The sequence below is a fragment of the Chiloscyllium plagiosum genome, chromosome 42 (assembly GCF_004010195.1).
Source record: "Chiloscyllium plagiosum isolate BGI_BamShark_2017 chromosome 42, ASM401019v2, whole genome shotgun sequence".
NCBI classification, from domain to species: domain Eukaryota; kingdom Metazoa; phylum Chordata; class Chondrichthyes; order Orectolobiformes; family Hemiscylliidae; genus Chiloscyllium; species Chiloscyllium plagiosum.
The window spans coordinates 1,327,189-1,347,089 of NC_057751.1; positions in this window are offsets into that span (position 1 = coordinate 1,327,189).

Below are 19,901 nucleotides of genomic sequence, written 5' to 3' on the forward strand. Positions count from 1 at the left end.
CAAATTGTTCCTCGGATGACAAATATTAAGACCAAGACTAGGAAACCCTGGATGTCATGGGGCGTAAAGGTTAGGTTCAAAGAAAAAAAAATCAACGTTTAGGATAAAAACTGAGGGCTCAGTACTTGACAGTACATGGGGCTGCTTAGGAAGTGCAGAAGGGAATTTCAAAAGGAAATTCAGAGTGCTCGAGGAAGAATTGGTGGCTAGAAGAAGGAAAGGAAAACCCAACATTTAAAAAAAAAACAAGGCAGGATCAATTGTTCGTGGTGAGCCAGGCAAGTCCATCAGTAGCAAATCCAGTGTTAATAAACAGATCCCTAAAGAGCTGGTGAAAACACAGATTTCACAATCTGAAGTGATGTGAGCAGACTCCCTGTCGCACGATTCTCCGTCTCTGTTAAATACAGATCGATAATAGCAAATAAAAGGATGCAACATTGCATCAGTTCGGCCAAGCCCCAGGATCCTGTTGGTGAGCCTGGAGAATGTCAAAGGAACTGAAATTGGGTGAGGCTCGGGAACACTATCACTCTGGGAATGTAGTTGCTGAAATTAGCTCAGTGTTCTGCCGAAAGTCACTTGTGTTTGGCAGAGGACAAGCTGAGTGCTTGGACCCTGTTCAGGGTACAACCAGAGATGCACTTTAATCTCCTTTCAACAAACAAAATGACAGCAGCCCCGTGTTTCTGGTGATGAAAACGCCATCGCTAACAGAGAGAGCGTGAGTATTGTCACTTAGTAACACAATCAGCTCCACCCAGTGCCTCACCTTTCCATCTCTAACGGGAAACTTCCCCTCGGGCATTCTGAGGGAGAGAGCTACACTGCCTTTTTTCTTTATCTTCCTCTCTCTCTCTCTGTCTCTCTTCTCCCCCTTCCCCTTCTCAATCTCTCCCCACTCTGTGTTTGTATGCTGTCTATGTCCCCAAGTGGATAACCTCACATTTCTCCATACCCTATTGCTGCCAGTCACTCACTCAGCCTCTCCCAGTGACGCAGCTGTGCCTTCACCATGTTTGTACCCTGCACTGTTTCATTTTGCTTTCACTGACCTTGTGTGGGACCCGAGCTTTTTTTTTAAAAAAAAAGCTTTCTGAAATGTCCCCAACAGGTGACATTCCCTGACCGATTCTGCTCCTCAAATCCTCAAAGGAATCTAACAGGTTTGTCAATGTCTTCTATTTCAAAAATCCATGTTGATTCTGTCTAAATCTGTGATCATTTTTCTAATTGAGCCCTGATCACAGATCTATTCTAACAGATACAAGCACTTTCATGGTGCCTTGATGTCAGTGCTCAGGCTGAGAGAAATCTGGGAACTGGATATCTCTTTCCTTTCACAAACAGTTGTGTACACTTAGCATCTTCAATTTACAGGAAGCACTTTACAGGTTATCTTCTTGGTCATCTTCCAAATTTGTATTTACTAAGAGGAAGTCATGAAACTGGGCCAATGATTGAAATGGCTTTCATGATATTTTCTCTCACTAGTGTAAATGTAGTCTCTGTGGCTGTTTTCCCTGAAATCGAGAGTGCCTTTTCATTTATTCAGTTAAAGGTAACAATCCTTTCTCACCCAACTTACTACTCTTCCAGCAGCCCATTGGAAGGATGTAGTGAAACTTGAAAGAGTTCAGAAAAGATTTACAAGGATGTTGCCAGGGTTGGAGGGTTTGAGCTACAGGGAGAGGCTGAACAGGCTGGGGCTGTTTTCCCTCGGAGGCTGAGCGGTGACCTTATAGAGGTTTATAAAATTATGAGGGAGATGGATAGGATAAATAGGCAAAGTCTTTTCCCTGGGGTCAGGGAGTCCAGAACTAGAGGACATAGGTTTAGGGTGAGAGGGGAAGATTTAAAAGAGACCTAAGGAGCGACTTTTTCTCAGGGTGGTGTGTATATGGAATGAGCTGCCAGAGGAAGTGGAGGCTGGTACAGTTACAGCATTGAAAAGGCATCTGAATGGGTTTATGAATAGGAAGGGTTCCAAGGGATATGGGCCAGCATTGGCAAATGGGACTGGATTAAATCAGGTTGGCATGGACGAGTTGAACCTAAGAGTCTGTTTCTGTGCTGTATCAGGTTATGCAGGGAGTTTTCAAATCTGAAAAATCTCAGCACCAGCCCAATGCCATCTCCAATGATCTTTGGTGAATTTCTGCCATGCATCCTGTAGATAGTACACACTGCTAGTGCTGATAATTGGTGGTGGAGGGAGTGGACGTTTAAAATAGTGGATCAGATCGTGTTCAAGTGGGTAGCTCTGTCCTGGATGGTGTTAAACATTGAGTCTTGTTTGACCTGCACTCAGTAAGGCAAGTCGGGAGTATTACACCCCTGATATGTGGCTTGTTGGTGGTGGGCTGGCTCTGAGGAGTCAGGAGGGAAGTTACTCGCTTGCAATATTCCTAGAAAAGCAATTGTCCATGCAATGAGTGAAGATTCCTGGGAGGCACTGCCTGAGAATGAGGGAGAGCTCAGAAGGGAATCAGATTGGTTTTGAACAGGGAGTAATAGATACAGTGGCTGGCAAAAGATAGGGCTCTGTCCCAAGGGGACCTTTTTGATTCAGAGACCCAGTTAATGCAGGCACAAGTGGCTGAATAGTGGTGTTCTCCACTGTTACCAATGGATGATTTTGGAGTCCGAGCATAGGGACTAACTGAAAAAGTGACCTCTCAGGAGAGCAGTAACCTGATGGGCTGGTAGGAAATCTGTTTGAGATTACCAGCCAAAAACTAAAGACCTGAATTAACCAAGGATTAACTAAGTAATAATTTAACTAACAAAGTAGAGATGTCCGGGCAGGTGACGTTTTCCAGCTGTATGATGTGGCAGCTGGCTGATCTCATTGTGAGCTGCAGTGACCACATCTGCAGCAAGTGTTGGTTGCTGGAGGAACTTGGGCTCAGCATGGATGTTCTGGAGTCCACACTACACACGTCAATGAGGGGGAGAGTTAACGGAATGTTTTGTTGCAGGAGGTGGTCATGCCTGGGAGATTAAGTACCACAAATTCAGTCAGTGGCCATGGACAGCAGGGTGTGAGGGATCCTGTATTCATGAAGAGAGGAACCTGTGCTCATGACCTTATCCAACAGGTACAAGGTCCTTGCTCCCTGTGTGGATGAGGAACAGAGCTGTAGGGAGAATGAGCCAGCTGACCATGGCACTGTGATACAGGGGACCATTCAAGAGCGGGAGTGAAAAGGCAAGTGGTAGTTGTAGGGAAGGAGATAGGATCCTTTGTAAGCAGGATAGAGAATCCCACACCGTCTGTTACCTGCCTGGTGTCAGAGGAAGGGACATGTCTGACTGGCTTGAAAGGATATTGGAGAGGGAGGGGGAGGATCCAGTTGTGCTCCATGTCAGGACAAACAACAAAAGCAAGACGAGAAAACAGGGACTTGTTTAGGAATCATCAGGAACTAGGAACCAAATCAGAGAACAGGCCCTCAAGGGTTATAGTGTCCGGATTACTACCTGAGCCATGTGCACCTTGGCGGAGATATGTGAGAAGACAGGAGGGAGAGAGGGAAGGTGGGGGTGGGAGAGAGGAGAGAATTTCCTCGATCCAATCCTTTCATAATCTTCTCAGGACCCTAGTTTAACAGGTGGTTGAAATAATAACACCAGAAAAATCCGCCCAGATGATCTGGGGAAATCTCCAAGCTGGGACTGGTCACCCCCTGCTCAGTACTATCTCTGATCTATCCTGGATCAATGGCATACTGGACGTCCCTCACCTCCATTCTCTCAGAGAGGCAGCGACTGGTTATACCCTTTGCTCGGGTGGTGGTTAAATCTTGTTGGCTGAGAGTCAGATTCCTAACTGCACCTTTGAACCTAATCTCTTCAGAAATCCTGATGAGGTGCAGCAGAGTACAAGTGGAGAGTTGGGAAGGAATAGGAATTTTGCAAGGAGGGAATTATTTGAAAATGCTCCTACATGGGAGGGAGCTGGCATTGATATAAACAGGGATCTTGTAGCTGAACGCTGTGTTCAACTGAGGAATGAAACTTGAGAATAAGCAGAGAGAGAAGCAGTCCTCACAACAGCTGGGGAGAATGAACAAGGAAAAACAGAATTTATTAACCAAACTGAGAATGACTCTTCAGAGCACCTTGTGTTTTAATTTCCGATTTCCAGCATCCCAGAGTAATTTGGCTGTTATTGTGAAAAGGGGGGAGTTAGCTATTTGAGGCTGGTTTTTTCAATGTTAAAGTCATCCGCTGATCTTATTATTGTTCCTGAATGCTGTGAATTCAGATGAAAAAATTTGTGTGCCTTTCATTGATAAAAGGTGAGCTGTGGGAGCATAGAGTCATAGAGATGTACAGCACGGAAACAGACCCTTCGGTCCAACCCGTCCAGATATCCCAACCCAATCTAGTCCCACCTGCCAGCCTCTGGCCCATATCCCTCCAAACCCTTCCTATTCATATACCCATCCAAATGCCTCTTAGATGTTGAAATTGTACCAGCCTCCACCACTTCCTCTGGCAGCTCATTCCATACATGTACCACCCTCTGCGTGAAAAAGTTGCCCCTCAGGTCTCTTTTTATATCTTTCCCCTCTCACCCTCTAGTTCTGGACTGCCCAACCCCAGGGAAAAGACTCTGCCTATTTACCCTATCCATGCACTTCATAATTTTGTAAACCTCTAGAAGGTCACCCCTCAGCCTCTGACGCTCCAGGGAAAACAGCCCAGGATGAACATGTTTTCATACTCAGTCTTCTCTACTCTCCTGATGTCTGGCTAACAGTGACAAAGGCAGCAGTTGTAGCCTGTCCCCTTGTCCGGTTGCTCCATCATTTCAGAAAGCAGTGTAGTGCCAACCTTGTGGCTGGAGGTCTGGAGTCACATGGAGGCAGACTTCCCTTCCTGATCAACATTGGTGAACCAGATGGGATTTGTTTTAACAATTATTGGTGACTGTGAGACTCAGCAAGACTAAATTGACGATTCCTCCACCTCCCATGACCTCAGAGTATTTGAATGAGTCTTAGATTACCTGTCCAGTGATATTACATCCACCACTATCTCCCCAAACTGGGGTGAGCCTGACTGAGACTATATTGTCCACATTTCACGTGTACCTTTCAGTACAACACAATTGTGAGCTGTGAATTGAAATCTGAGAGAAGGATTGTGTTTGATTTGTTTGTATCTCCTATTTTGACCAGGTATCCACCATGAGACAGAAGCTGGCAGTTACTCTGGTCATCATCGCTCTTGTTGCTGATCTCATCCTTGTGGAAGGAAAGGTCAGGTCAGGAACCAAACCAGGCAAACATCCCGGCCACAGCAAAAAGAAGATTTCTGACAAGGCCAAGATAGCGATGGCTGCTGGAGCTGGAGCCCTGGGAGGGGTAGTCATTGGCTCAGGTTTGAGCCATGGACAGGGGGGCCGGATGAGAAACCATCACCATCACCATAACTATGTCAATGGGACTGGGCAAAATGGTGCGATGGGCCCTTGCCCAATGGCCAGGGTCTGGCTGTTGGGTTCAGTCTTTACACTAACGTACTGTGTTTCAGTGTAGTATAGTGTTGTGTGGCTTCTACCTGCATGCTCTCTGTTTCTCTATGCCTTCCAGCAAGTGCTTCATTGAGATTGGAATCTGAATTCCAAATCTCTTTCCTCCGTGTTTCCCTTGCAGGAACTCCTTTCTGGTCTGAGCAGTATTAAAACTGTGACCTGTTGCTGCTGCACTTTGTTCGAGCCTAGGTCAAACTCTCAGAACACATATCCAGGGCACCATCATCATCATCAACACAGGCTTTTCCACACAGTGCTGCTGGCTTGGACAATTGCATGCATCACTTTACAATTCCCCAGTTGCTGACATGAATCCTGTGTGCTCCACACTTGTGCACCCACAGTTCAACTGTGACCACTCTTCCCTCTCGGCTTCCACGAGCCTCAGATATTGATGAGACCAGTGAGTATTGAGAAGATTTGTAGCTCAGGTTGAGGTTCTGGATGTAAGTTTGCTCACTGAGCTGGACGGTTCATTTTCAGACGTTTCATATCAGTGATTTGGTTATCCCTTCTGAAGTTTATGCTCTTCCTGTCTATTTGTGCAGCTTGAGACATGAGGGAGTGAGGGCCTTATGAGCCTCCAGTTTGTAATCGTTGTATTTTACCACAACCCTTGGGCTTGTTGCAGTCTGTCTTGATGAAGAGAAATTGTGAGATGGTAAAAGTGAAATAAAAGGGAGAAATACTCCAGGAAGATTGTCTTGTCCAACACTGGGTTTGCTTTTGCTCTTGCCTCTGTAGCTGGCATTGATTTCTTTTAGATGCTGGGCTGCTTTCACTCTGTTTCCAGCGTTTCACTTCCATTCCAAATCCCCCACCCCCGATTCCATTTGTGTTTCTTGCTGCTGGATAAGAGGAGGTGAGAAAATTCAATTGAAGTGTTTTCATCGAGACAGGGGGTCGCTGGTCAGTCCCTCAGATTGTTCAGCCAAACTTCATTCATTTAACCTGACTCCTTATCCCTCCAAAACACAACATGGCACAGATCGATTATCCTCCAATTTGCAGGAGACAATCCTCCCTTACCTCCCTGGAATACTGTTTGGGGGGAGACAGTTCCAGATTTCGAAAAACTCTGAATTATCATGTGACCATTGAGATTGTCAATGAATGGTTCCCACTCATTTGGAGATCCTGACCCATGCTGTAACCCTCACATAAGAGAGAATCATCTCTCTCTCTCTCTGTCTGTCTGTCTGTCTTACATGGGAGGCCCCAGAATTGGAAGCTGTTTCTCAGTTATAGACTTGGAAGAGACCCTGTCCTCATTGATCCTGTCAAATTCTCTCGAAACCTCTCCTCTCTCAATGAAAACACACACATTCGTAGCAACTAAGGGTCATTTTAGAGCCAGCGTCCTCAACCATTGTTCCCTCAGGCAAGCACAAGTCTTTTTTTCCAAATATTATATTATTGAGTGTTCATAAAGATGATTGGCTGGTGCAGTGTTGGTGTAGGAATAGGATCGGGTCAGTATGAAGCCTAGAGGTGATTGTGAGCTACTATTGATCAGAAGGTCACTTGCTCTCAGTGCCGATTAGCACTTGTAAAAGTCAGGAAGCAAATGCTGTTCACTTTAGGGTTGAAATGGTGGTTGTCCAAGCTCAGGTATTGGATCCAGTCTGTGGTTTCTGAGTGGCAGGTGGATACACAATCCTGGTATGGGACTGACCTTTTGAGAACAAGACATTAGTTTGTCACTATTTCCACACCTCAGAAGTTAGGAATTAATTTGCAGAGCAGCTGATTTGTCACCAAAGCTGAAATGAGTGGTCAATTTACCTGGAAGGAAAAAGAAAATTAAAAATCACACTACACCGGGTTATAATCCAACAGGTTTAATTGGAAGCACACTAGCTTTTGGAGCGTCGCTCCTACATCAGGTGGTTGTCAAAGCTAGTGTGCTTCCAAATAAACCTGTTGAACTATAACCTGGTGTAGTGTGATTTTTAATTTTGTACACCCCAGTCCAACACCGGCATCTCCAAATGATGACTACTATCGGAAAACCAAACGAGTTTGGGCTTCTCCTGGGGTGTTTGTCTGTCATGAGGAAAAGGACAGACAGAGGACTTGCAGATAGGCATGAGTATTCCGATATAGCTCAGTATAGCTCAGGTTATCTTCTTCCTTGCATAATGGTCACAGGTGAAGGGCTGCTTCTGTCTGACTTGAATCATATGAAATCTTTGCTGTTTGAATTTGCTGTATGTTTGTCATTGTGCCTTCAGGAGTGGGTCTGAGTCTGTCAGTCTCATTTCTATTTGGAGCAGGTGGGTTTTTTTAAATATCAGGGTAGTTTTTTTTGAGTTGTGATTGATAAGTATGTAGTCTTTCCATCTACTGAATGTTTATTTATTTGTTTGTTTTGTTGAGTGGATTACCTCTGAAGTACTGAGTGCACTGTATCAGTATGATTGTCTCAGGCGATGCAGCTTTCATTTAGAGAAGGAGTCTGTTTGAGCTGTCTGCAGGCTTGCTGTTATTTTATATTGTCTCAGTCAAATGGAGGTTGGCACAGTTGCTCTCTTTGATCAGTATTTAAAGGACGAGAAACCAAATTGGGTGGAAGGAGTAGTCCTGAGGCTGCTGTGTTCAGCTGCACTCGGCTTATCAGAGACAATGTGAAAGGTAGGAAAAGGGAGCTTTGCTGATCATGGTAATCAGGAGAAAAGATGACCAGAATTGTTTTGATGACTTGCGTTTTCTTAATATTCCCAGTCCTGATGTTGTGCAAACATGCCTGAGAATATTTCTATGTATATCTCACTAGCTTTGAAATTTCTGGAGCTGATTTAAAAATGTTACTTGCTAATTGAAGGGATTATTATGTGATGAAGCCTTAAAATGTCGCAGACATTAGCATGCAGCTTTGGAAGAATAAAAATCAAGGAACCAGGTGTTGAATGCGTGTGTCTTCATGTGTCCACATGGGTGTGTTTTACGGGAGGGAGTTCATAAACTTCTCTCTGATCCCGGGATTATCACTGGCCTGAGGAATTGCCAAGTCAGCCTTGGGTGAAGGATCTTTGGAAACATGATTGTGCTTCTTGTCCAATAAATACAAAACAACAGAAACATCCCATAAACAAGAAACAAACCAATAAGTTAACTCTTTGAAAGAAGAATCATATCAGACATCAAATGTCAACTCTATTCCTCCGTCAGCAGATGCTGACAGATCCAGCATTTTCACTTCTGATTCCTGATTCCCGATCTCCAGTAGCCGCAGGACTTTGCTTTGACTTGACATAGTCAGTTAATCCCTTTCAGTCAAGGTGTCAGCCAGGACACTGTGTTTGAAGTCACTCAGCTCCTCTTTAACAGCAGAATTCTGCAGGAACAGGCTGTTCTGCCCATCTATTCCAGGATAAATAGAGTGGATAGGTTGGGCTGGATCCCCTTCTTCAGAATGAACGATATGTCCAAGTGCTCCATTGAGTCTTCATTGGAATTATGAGAGATACAAAATCACCTTATCCATCAGATGGAACCATTTCCAGGATTCCGGCAGGAGATTCCAAATTTGTTAAGGCTCTATTTTAATGAGTTGCCAGTATCTTATGCAAGTTGGGTCAAGGGCAGCCTCTCCATTTAAGGTTCATGCTTTTCCCCACTATATGGTTGAAGGAGCTGTCCTGGTACTTACTCTTTCAGTGCAATGCTGATGGACGGCAGCAAAGCAGAGAGGCAAAGAAATCTAGTTAGTTTTTCTGTTGAGGTGGAAGAGAGACACAGCAGGTAGACCTTGTAGTCCCTTAACGCGAATCGTCAACATTTGGGAAGTCATTCCCCATTCGCTGATGGGTAGCTGTGTATCAGCAGTTTGTGAAATGGAAACTGGATAAAGATGACAAAGGCACTGTTTCTGGGATGTGACTAAGGAACAGGGAATGGGATCCTTGTATCTTTTCCCCACACGTGCAGGTGATTCTTTCACAGTTCCCTTCATCCTGGACAATGTTCCCTGTAACAAGATTGTGCTGCAGAAGAGCTATTCCCCCCCCACCATGGTCTCCTCTTCACGTTGTCTGCTGTCCATCACACATTGCTGCTTCTTATTGCCTCTCTGAGGGAACTGACCGTCTCGCTTTTAAAAGCAGGCAAACAATGGGCAGAACGGCCTCTGGTTTTAAATGGATCCTCAGACCCAATAATTCCCCTCTCACAGATTATTGTTCCTTCAGGGGCCAGTAGCAGAATTCACGGCTTTGAGTTGAACCTGTGTCACAGCCCCATAAAAATTCATGATAACACGTTCTCTGAGGAGACTCCTTGAGAGTGCGACTCCTGATTAATCCCACGCTGAGCCAGACAAGTACAACTCGGTGAAGGGTGCCATGAAATAAAGAATATTGAGATGGGAATCTTTCTTTCACGAGTTCAGGCTGCCAGCCCAGCAGCTGAGGGTGCAGTTCCGGAGGCTCACGCTGAGTGAGTGAGTGAGCACAGAGCGATGGCTGGGTTTTATTCCAGAGTGAAAAAGGTTCCAAACAAGAACCTGAAATGTTCTCTGCTTGAAGCATTCTGACTCATTATCTATCAATCAATTTGCATAATCAATTATTTATAAATAGTGAAAGAAGTTCAATAAATTATTTGCTAAATGTTGGGGATAGATTTGAACCTATAGCTCTGGGAAGCAGGTAATATTAACTGGGCCTCTGCTCTATCCATTAGGACAGTGGCTATAGGTGGAGCTCAATGCTCTGGGTGTATTTATCTTGCGAGGAACCAGTTGCGCTGCTGAGATGCTAAGTATAAGTTCCGAATGCTAGTTTAAGTGAAAGTGCTGGTGGCAGAGTGGTAAAGGAATGGTTTGTGGAAGTCAGCCTCATACCTTCGAATCCCAGCTGGGGATTTTAGTGATTTTAAGGAAATGTTTATTTTGGTGAGACCAGTAAAACCCGACATCCTCTGGTGGCACTCTCTCCAGTTATCACAGAGTTGGAATTAGATCTTACTCAGCACTGAGTTCACTAACCAAATTTAGGTATTCTAAACTTTCATATCTTAGGCTATGCTTATTCCCTACTCTGGGACTTGAACCCTAGACCTTTCAGATCCTATCCAGGCTCTCTAACTGCATGCCACCAGACACATGTCTGAAAGGATTACTCTTCAGGGATATTTATCTTCTAAAACTGTGATATCAACAACAAAATAAAAATTCCTCTCTTCTAACCAACAAGCTGGAGTGAACAGTGGTGGTCAGCCAAGTGTTTCAAACTTTGGATACAGAATTGGTCCAAACACTGAAGTTAGTTAATGTCAGATTTCTCACTAGCCTCCAGCACCAGCAGGCACAGCCACAGCCACAATGTTTCCTTTCACAGATTTGCATGACTGAGTGCTTTCCCATTCCATGGAGATGCTCAGTTTTGGATCCTCCTCCCTCCCGTCACCACCTCATTCTGCACTTTCACCTTGAGCGGATAGACAGCTCTGATTTGTGCACTCGGTCATCCTTTCTCATCAGAAAGAGGTGGCTATTCTTTGCAACAGCTTGAAACAGCACCTTCCAAAACCCAACACTTCTTCTGCCAGTGAGACAGGGGGGGTGGGGGGCTGCAGCAGATAAATGGCAACACCACCCCCTGCAGGTTCTCCTCCCTGGTACTCACCACATCACCATTCCTTCAGTGTCACTGGGTCAAAACCCTGCAACTCCCCCCTCGCTGTCGTGGCTGGCCTCCATCTTGGCAAGGGGATAAAGTTCTGGTGCTGCTTCCAGCTCCCATTTTACTATCTGTCAGTCTACCATCAGATTATTGTTTTCCCTTATGCTGGAACCAAAGAAATCTGACTTGTGATGGTTGATTGTCCCACACTCGCCAACTGCACTGGCACCATCTTGCACTTAAGTGCCACTGAGATGCTGTTTGTTTGAGGAAATAAGGACCAATTCATTTCAAACAACAAAATAAATCCCAATCACTCAATACAAGGATCAGAACCATTGCAGCAGTAACTGACAGTGTTACACACTGGGCCAGACTCCTGCCTGGTGGGAACAGACCAGCAGAGACATCTCATCCTCATGTAAAACTACGGAACGGCATTTGCTGGAGATCTGAAATAAAAACAAAGTCCTGGAGAGACTCCCATGGACTGGCAGTATCTGGGAAGAAACAAGCAGAGTTCATGCTTCAATCCAACGTGACTTCTTCAGAGAGAAAAAGTGAAAGAACTGCGGATGCTGAAAATCAGAAACAAGAACAGAAATTGTTGGAAAAGCTCAGCAGGTCTGGCAGCATCTGGGGATAGAAATCAGAGTTAACGTTTTGGATCCAGTGACATAGAACATTCCAGCACAGTACAGACCCTTTGGCCTTTAATGGTTTCACAGGTTGGTGTGACAATCTGAAACCCATCTAACCGACACTATTCCACTTTCAGCCATATGTCTATCCAATGACCATTTAAATGCTCTTAAAGTTGGTGAGTCTACTACTGTTGCAGGCAGTGCGTTCCACATCCCTCCTACTCTCTGTGTAAAGAAACTACCTCTGACATCTGTCCTATATCTATCACCCCTCAATTTAAAGTTATGCCCCCTCATGCTAGTCATCACCATCCGAGGAAAAAGGCTCTCCCTGTCCACCCTATCTAACCCTCTGATTATCTGATATGTCTGTATTAAGTCACCTCTCAACTTTCTTCTTCTCTCTAACAAAAACAGCCTCAAGTCCCTCAGCCTTTCCTCATAAGACCTTCCCTCCATACCAGGCAACATCCTGGTAAATCTCCTATGAACCCTCTTCGAAGCTTCCACATCCTTCCTGTAATGCGGTGACCAGAACTGTACGCAATACATCAAGTGCGGCCGCACCAGAGTTTTGTACAGCTGCAGCATAACCTCATGGCTCCGAAACTCAGTCCCACTACCAATAAAAGCTAACACACTGTATGCCTTCTTAACAACCCTATCAACCTGGATGGCAACTTTCAGGGATGTATGTACGTGGACATTGAGCTCTCCCTACTCATCTACACTACCGAGAATCTTATCATTAGCCCGCCCAGTACTCTGCATTCCTGTTACTCCTTCCAAAGTGAATCACCTCACACTTTTCCACATTAAACTCCATTTGCCACCTCTCAGCCCAGTTCTGCAGCTTATCTATGACCCTCTGAAGCCTACAATATCCTTCAGCACTACCCACAACTCCACCAACCTTAGTTTCATCTGTAAATTTATTAACCCATCCTTCTATGCCCTCCTCTTGGTCATTTATAAAAATGACGAACAGCAGTAGCCCCAAAACAGATTCTTGCGGTACATCATTAGTAACTGAACTCCAGTGTGAACATTTCCCACCAACCACCACCCTCTGTCTTCTTTCAGCTAGCAAATTTCTGATCCAAACCGCTACATCACCCCAATGCCATTTTCTGCAATAGCCTACAGTGGGGAATCTTACTGAAATCTAAGTACACCACGTCGACTGCTTTACCCTCATCCACCTGTTTGATCACCTTCTCGAAGCACTCAATAAGGTTTGTGAGGCACGACCTACCTTTCACAAAACCATGTTGACTATCCCTCATCAACGTATTCCTCTCTAGATGATTATAGATCCTATCTCTTATCCTTTACAACACTTCACCACAACTGAAGTAAGGCTCACTGGTCTATAATTACCAGGGTTGTCTCTACTCCCCTTCTTGAACAGGGGAACCACATTTGCTATCCTCCAGTCTTGTGGCACTATTCCTGTAGACAATGACGATTTAAAGATCAATACCAAAGGCTCAGCAATCTCCTCCCTGGCTTCCCAGAGGATCCGAGGATAAATCCCATCCAGCCCAAGGGACTTATCTATTTTCACACTTTCCAAAATTGCTAACACCACCTCCTTGTGCACCTCAGTCCCATCTAGTCTAGTAGCCTGTATCTCAGTAGTCTCCTCGACAACATAGTATTCACACTGGAAAAAAACAGACAAAAAAATATTCATTTAGTGCTCCCCCTATCTCCTCTGACTCCCCGCACAACTTCCCACTACTATCCTTGATTGGCCCTAATCTTACCCTCGTCATTCTTGTATTCCTGATATACCTATAGAAAGCTTTAGGGTTTTCCTTGATCCTATCTGCCAAAGACTTCTTCTCATGTCCCCTCCTGGCTCTCCTTCACTCTCTCTTTGGGTCTTTCCAGGCTAACTTGTAACTCTCAAGCACCCTAACTGAGCCTTCACGTCTCATCCTAACGTAAGAGACCTTTTTCCTCCTGACAAGAGCTTCAACTTCTTTATTAAACCACGGCTCCCACACTCAACAATGTCCTCCCTGCCTGACAGGTAGATTCTTATCAAGGACACGTAGTAGCTGTTCCTTGTAAAAGCTCCACATTGCAATTGTGCCCATCCCCTGCAGTTTCCTTCCTGCAGTATGCATCCTAAATCTCACCTAATTGCATCACAAATGCCTTTTCCCCAGCAATAACTCTTGTCCCGCATTATATACCGATCCCTTTCCCTCACTAAAGTAAACATAACAGAATTGTGGTCACTATCACCAAAGTGCTCACCTACTTCCAAGTCTAACACCTGGCTGGACTCATTACCCAGTACCAAATCTAATGTGGCTTCGCCCCTTGTTGGCCTGTCTACACATTGTGTCAGGAAACCCTCCTGCACACATTGGACAAAAACTGACCCATCTAAAGTACTCGATCTATAGTATTTCCAGTTAATATTTGGAAAGTTTAAGAGCCCCCCCACAACAACTACCCTGTCACTCTCGCTCCTACCCAGAATCATCTTTGCTATCCTTTCCTCTACATTTCGGGAACTATTCGGAGGCCCAAAGAAAACTCCCAACAGGGTGACCTCTCCTTTCCTGTTTCTAACCTCAGGCCTTACAATCTCAGTAGACGAATCCTCAAACGTCCTCTCTGCCACCGTAATACTGTCCTTGACTAACAATGCCACACCTCTTCCACTTTTCCCAACTTCCCTGCTCTTACTGAAACATCTAAATCCCCGGAACCTGCAACAACTATTCCTGTCCCTGCTCTATCCATGTCTCTGAAATGGCCACAACATCGAAGCCCCAGGTACCAACCCATGCTGCAAGTTCACCCACCTTATTCCGGATGCTCCTAGTGTTGAAGTAGACACACTCCAAACTACCTTCCTGCTTGCTGGTGAACTCTTCCAACCTTGAAACCATATTTCTGACCTCACTACTCTCAACCTCCTGGACACTGGAACTACAATTTGGGTCCCATCCCCCTGCTGAATTAGTTTAAGCCCTCCTGAATAGCATTAGCAAACTGCCCCCCAGGATATTGATACCCGTCTGGTTCAGGTGAAGACCATCCTGTTTGTAGAGGTCCCACTTCCCCCAGAATGAGTCCCAATTATCCAGGTATCAGAAACCGTCCCTCCTGCACCATCCCGTCGCCATGTGTTCAACTCCCCTCTCTCCTTATTTCTCGCCTCGCTAGCACGTGGCACAGGCAACAAATGAGAGATAACAGTTCTGCTTGTTCTAGCACTTAGCTTCCACGCTAGCTCCCTGAATTTCTGCCTGAAATCCCACTCTCTCGTCCTACCTATGTCGTTAGTGCCTATGTAGCTGCTCCCCCTCAAGTTTCCCGAAAACACTGTCAGAGACACCACAAACCCTGGCAGCTGGGAGGCAACACACCAACCATAGGTTTTCTGGGAATGAGACAGACCCACTATCTGTTCCCCTAAACTATGGAGTCCCCAATGAGTAATGCTCTGCTCCTCTCCCCCCTTCCCTTCTGAGTAAGAGGGACAAACTCTGTGCCAGACACCTGTACCCCATGGCTTACCCCTGGGAAGTTGTCCCCTAGTAACAGTATCCAACATGGTGTACTCGTTATTGAGGGGAACGACCACAGGGGATCCCTGCACTGCCTGCTGGTTCCCTTTCCATCCCCTGACAGTAACCCGTCTTCCACTATCCTGTACATAAGGTGTGACTACTCCCTGTAACTCCTCTCAAATACCCCCTCTGCCTCCCGAATGATCCGATGTTCATCCAACTCCAGCTCCAGTTCCCTAACACAGTTTTCAAGGAGCTGCAGTTGGGTGCATTTCCCACAGATGTAGTCAGTAAGGACACTAGTGGTGACCCTTCCCTCCCACATTCTGCAGGAGGAACATTCAACTGCCCTAACCTCCATTCCCAGTATTCTCAATTCCCAAAAGAGACTATTGGAAAATTAAAAAAAAAACAACTATTTACCTTACCAATCTGGTGCACAGAACCTTTTTCTGGTTAGAGGTGGAGGATGGGTGGGAGACACTACCCAAGTAGTGTTTCGGGTAAAGCAACCACTCAAATATGTTACGTCCCTTACCCAGCAGCCCCCTGGTCCTCACTCCTGCTGTAACAACTTGTGGTAACACCATCTGTACCCCCTTCTTGTCATGTGTGATGAGAATGCTCCCTGCTTAATCAGTTTGCAGAGTCAAGGTTCTGGACGAAATGTTTCTGACACAAACATTATCCAAACTGTTTTCAATCCCACTGTCCTTGTACGGCAACCGAGCTGGGAGCGCAAACAGCATGCTGGAAATGAAGCTCAGGGAGTATTTCTGTGAAAACACTTTTTCTCGCAGGGAGGATGATGCGACTAATGGTCCAAGCCAAAATCACTGAAATATTGACTCAATATGATGCCATTTTTCGAACTGCTGAGCCCGTTCCTGAACACATTCAAGTTCCCAGCTTCCTGAATTCACTGATACTGCCAGCTCAGTCAGTCACAACTCGGACATAGCTGAACATTGTCAGTCACCGAATGAAAAGATCAGCAGGCTCACAGCTCCTGGGTTATACTGATGTTCAGCACTGGCCCCCTGTGCCTTCTTTTCTCCCTCAGTTGGCATGTATCACCGAGCTGTGCTCGCAGTTAGAATCTGGGTTGGTGATGTTCAGAAAGTTGTGCTATCACCGTGTTGCTGACAGTGCACCCTTCAGCCCATCTCGCCATGCCTGTTACTAGCTTTCTGAACAAACAGCTCATTCTGTTCACCGGAAAGGTAGGCAAGGTAAAGATGGAGGAATTTCAGAGTGTGATTCTGCCCCATGCAGATTCTAACGGCCTCCAGCACAGTCTAAGGCAGTGCACTCCAGTCTCCCAGTCCCTGCTCCGTGAGAAAGATCAATTCTCTGATCACTGTTGCTGGATCTGCTCCTTTATGTTCAGTCCTGGGATGTGGCTGTTCCTGGCCAGGCCAGCAGTTGTTACCCAGCTCTCAGTGCCCACTGGGCAGTTACACGTCAAACACATCGCTGTGGGTCTGGAGTCACATTGTCGGCCAGACTGGGTAAGGATAGCAGTTTCCATCCCGAGGGGAGATCGGTGAACCTGAAGGGTTTCCTTGATTTCAGATTTCTCCATGGCAGGGTTTGAACGCAGATCCCCAGAAAGTGAGCTGGGTTTCCAGCTGGACAGTTGTCCAATAATACCATGAGGTCATCACCGTTGATGAGGTGGGACAGCGTGAGCTCAGCGGTTTGACACACTGGTACTCCAGACAGAACTAGGGCTGCTGCTGGCAAGGACTGGGCTTCAGTCACCACTTAATTAACAAACTCAGCAATAACAACAAAACTAATCCCATTCAATAAACCTTTCATTTTACAACATCAAAACACTGAAAGAGGAGGTTAAAAATCACCAACCAATTCTTATCAATTCCCGTTCCTGAGGCCAGGACTTCCATCAGCTGTTTTTTTGGTCTGAGAAAAACGGTTTCCTTTCATGTCTGAGAGGGAAAGTCAAGAGGGAAAACAGGCACATTCCAGACCCATTCCTGGTAACCATCGTTTATTATTAAAATAGCTCTTCACAAAAAAAAAATCCTTTGAAATTTATAAAGCACATGAATATCAAAAGCATTAAGAATACTCTGGTTCTAAACATGCAGCCAAGATATTAACAGCCAGTGAAAGATCAGTTCTGCTATTGCACAGGAGCAGCACCAGGGGGAACTTTCAGAATCTCTCCTCCCACCCACGAGCAGCTGCCATGGGGGCAGGGGGGGTCAGGCAGGGCCTGTGGCCTGTTTCATTTCAGGGCACCACTGCATTGTAAACATGATGAGGGGTGCCCACCTGACTGAGTTTCACCACTTTGGGCGGAGCTATGAGGAAGTGAGGCACCCAGACCAGCCAGATGGACCTTCCACTGTTACACTGTTCAATATCGGTGGATTTCTCTGGTCAGGCCACATCGCTCAATTCATCCGAAACAAGACACTGGTTCTCACACGAACCACAGCCTGGCCTCTTCGAGCTGAGCTCAGGGACAGCCCGTCATTGCATGTCCCGGGGTCAGAAACGAGACTCCCGTCCCCAACACAGAAGGAAATCTGTTCAAATGGACAAAATGCCTACATGAGAGAGACAGCAAAGATGTCTGCCCCCTGGCAGAGGATTCCAGAACTGCAGCATTTCGCCTCAGTATCTGGGCAGGTTCCCTTGGACTCAGTCAAGGAAGAATGTCTTCACCCTCAGCCCAGTGCACCTTTGGAATTCCTTGCCCCGGAGGACAGTGCAGGATCAGTCAATGAATGTGTTCAAGACAGATCGTAGAGTGCAACACATTCTCCTTATTAAAGGAACTATGGGATATGTGGACAGCCCAAGAAAATGGTGGTGTGCTGTCAGATTAGCAAGGATCCCGTGGATCAGGCTGAGGGGCCAATTGGCCTACTCCCATATTCCTAAATCCAGTGCACTGTTCACCACTGCCTTCCCTATTTTGTGACTAGTCATGAGTTTCCGACTTCACATTCCTTTTGTTAATCCCTAGGATTTGCTATTGGAGGGAAAACATGGAGTCTGAAGCCTTCGCTGGGCCTCAACACTAACTCACCAACATTTTAATCCTGCAACTCTCCAATAATACTGCAATGTAGATCAATACGTTAAGTTTTCAATAAAATTTCAGCTTGTCATGAACACTTCAAAGTGCATCAACTCCCCAGAAATAAGATGGCTTTGTTATTGCTGTGAGTTACTGCTACAACATGATGTTAAATCTGCACCTTACCATGAACACTACAATACATGGTTAATCCCAACACTTCACACTGACATTACTTCTCAATGCTCCCTTATGTGAATTTAGCAACAGTCCCACATCAACAGCATTCATACTGCTGCATATCAATAAGACTTATCTTTCAGTAACATTAACAATTGCCTGATACTGTTTAATTCCAAATATTAGAAGACAGCAGTGTTATCCAACAAGAACAGGCCATTCGGCCCAACAAGTCCAGTCTGGGGTTTGTGATCTCCATCCTGAGACAGGAGCAGCTTTCTGAATCAATACTGGCTCCCTGCTCAGATTCTGAGAATGTGACCAGCTGTGAAACAGTTAGATTGCTGGTGAAACTCAGCAGGTCTCGCAGCCTCTGTGCAGAGAAAGCCAGCGACTGTTCATCACAACATTGCAGGCACAGCCGACACCAAACAAAATGACCTTCCCTCCATCACAAGGTCAGACCTGGGGATGTTCACCAAAGATTACACAATATTCAGCACCATTTGCAATTCCTCAGAAGTGGAGCAAGTCCATGTTCAAATGTAACACAATCTTCACAATCTCCAGGCTTGGGCTGACAAGTAGTAGGTAACATTCACACCACACAAATACCAGGCAATGGCCACCCCCAAGGAGAGACAGTCTAACGTCTGCTACTGATATTCACTGAATTCCCCCACTATCAACATCCTAGGGGTTACTATGGATCAGAAACCCAACTGAATTCATCACATAAACACACGATCGACAAGAGCAAGTCAGAGACGAGGGCTATTGTGGCAAGTAACTCACCTCCTGACTCCCCAAAGCCTGTCCACCATCGACAAGGCACAAGTCTGGAGTATGATGGATTACTCCCCCCTTGCCCCTGGACGGATGCAGCTCCATCAACACTCAGGAAGCTCGACACCATCCAGGACAAAGCAGCCCCTGTTTGACTGGAACCACATCCACAAGCATTCACTCCCTCCACCACCGACGGTCAGTAGCAGCAGTGTGTGCTATCTACAAGATGCACTGCAGAAATTCACCAAAGATCCTCAGGCAGCACCTTCCATCTAGAAGGACAAGGACAGAAGATACATGGGAACACCATCAGCCTCAAGTTCCCGTCCAAGCGCTCCCCATCCTGACTTGGAAATATATCGCTGTTCCTTCACTGTCACTGGGTCACAATCCTGGAATTCCTTCCCTGAGGACATTGTGGGTCTACTGCAGCACGTGGACTGCAGTGATTCAAGAAGACAGCTCACTCCCACCTTCTCAAGAGGCAACTAGGGACGGGGTAATCAAAACTGGGCCCAGCCAGTAACA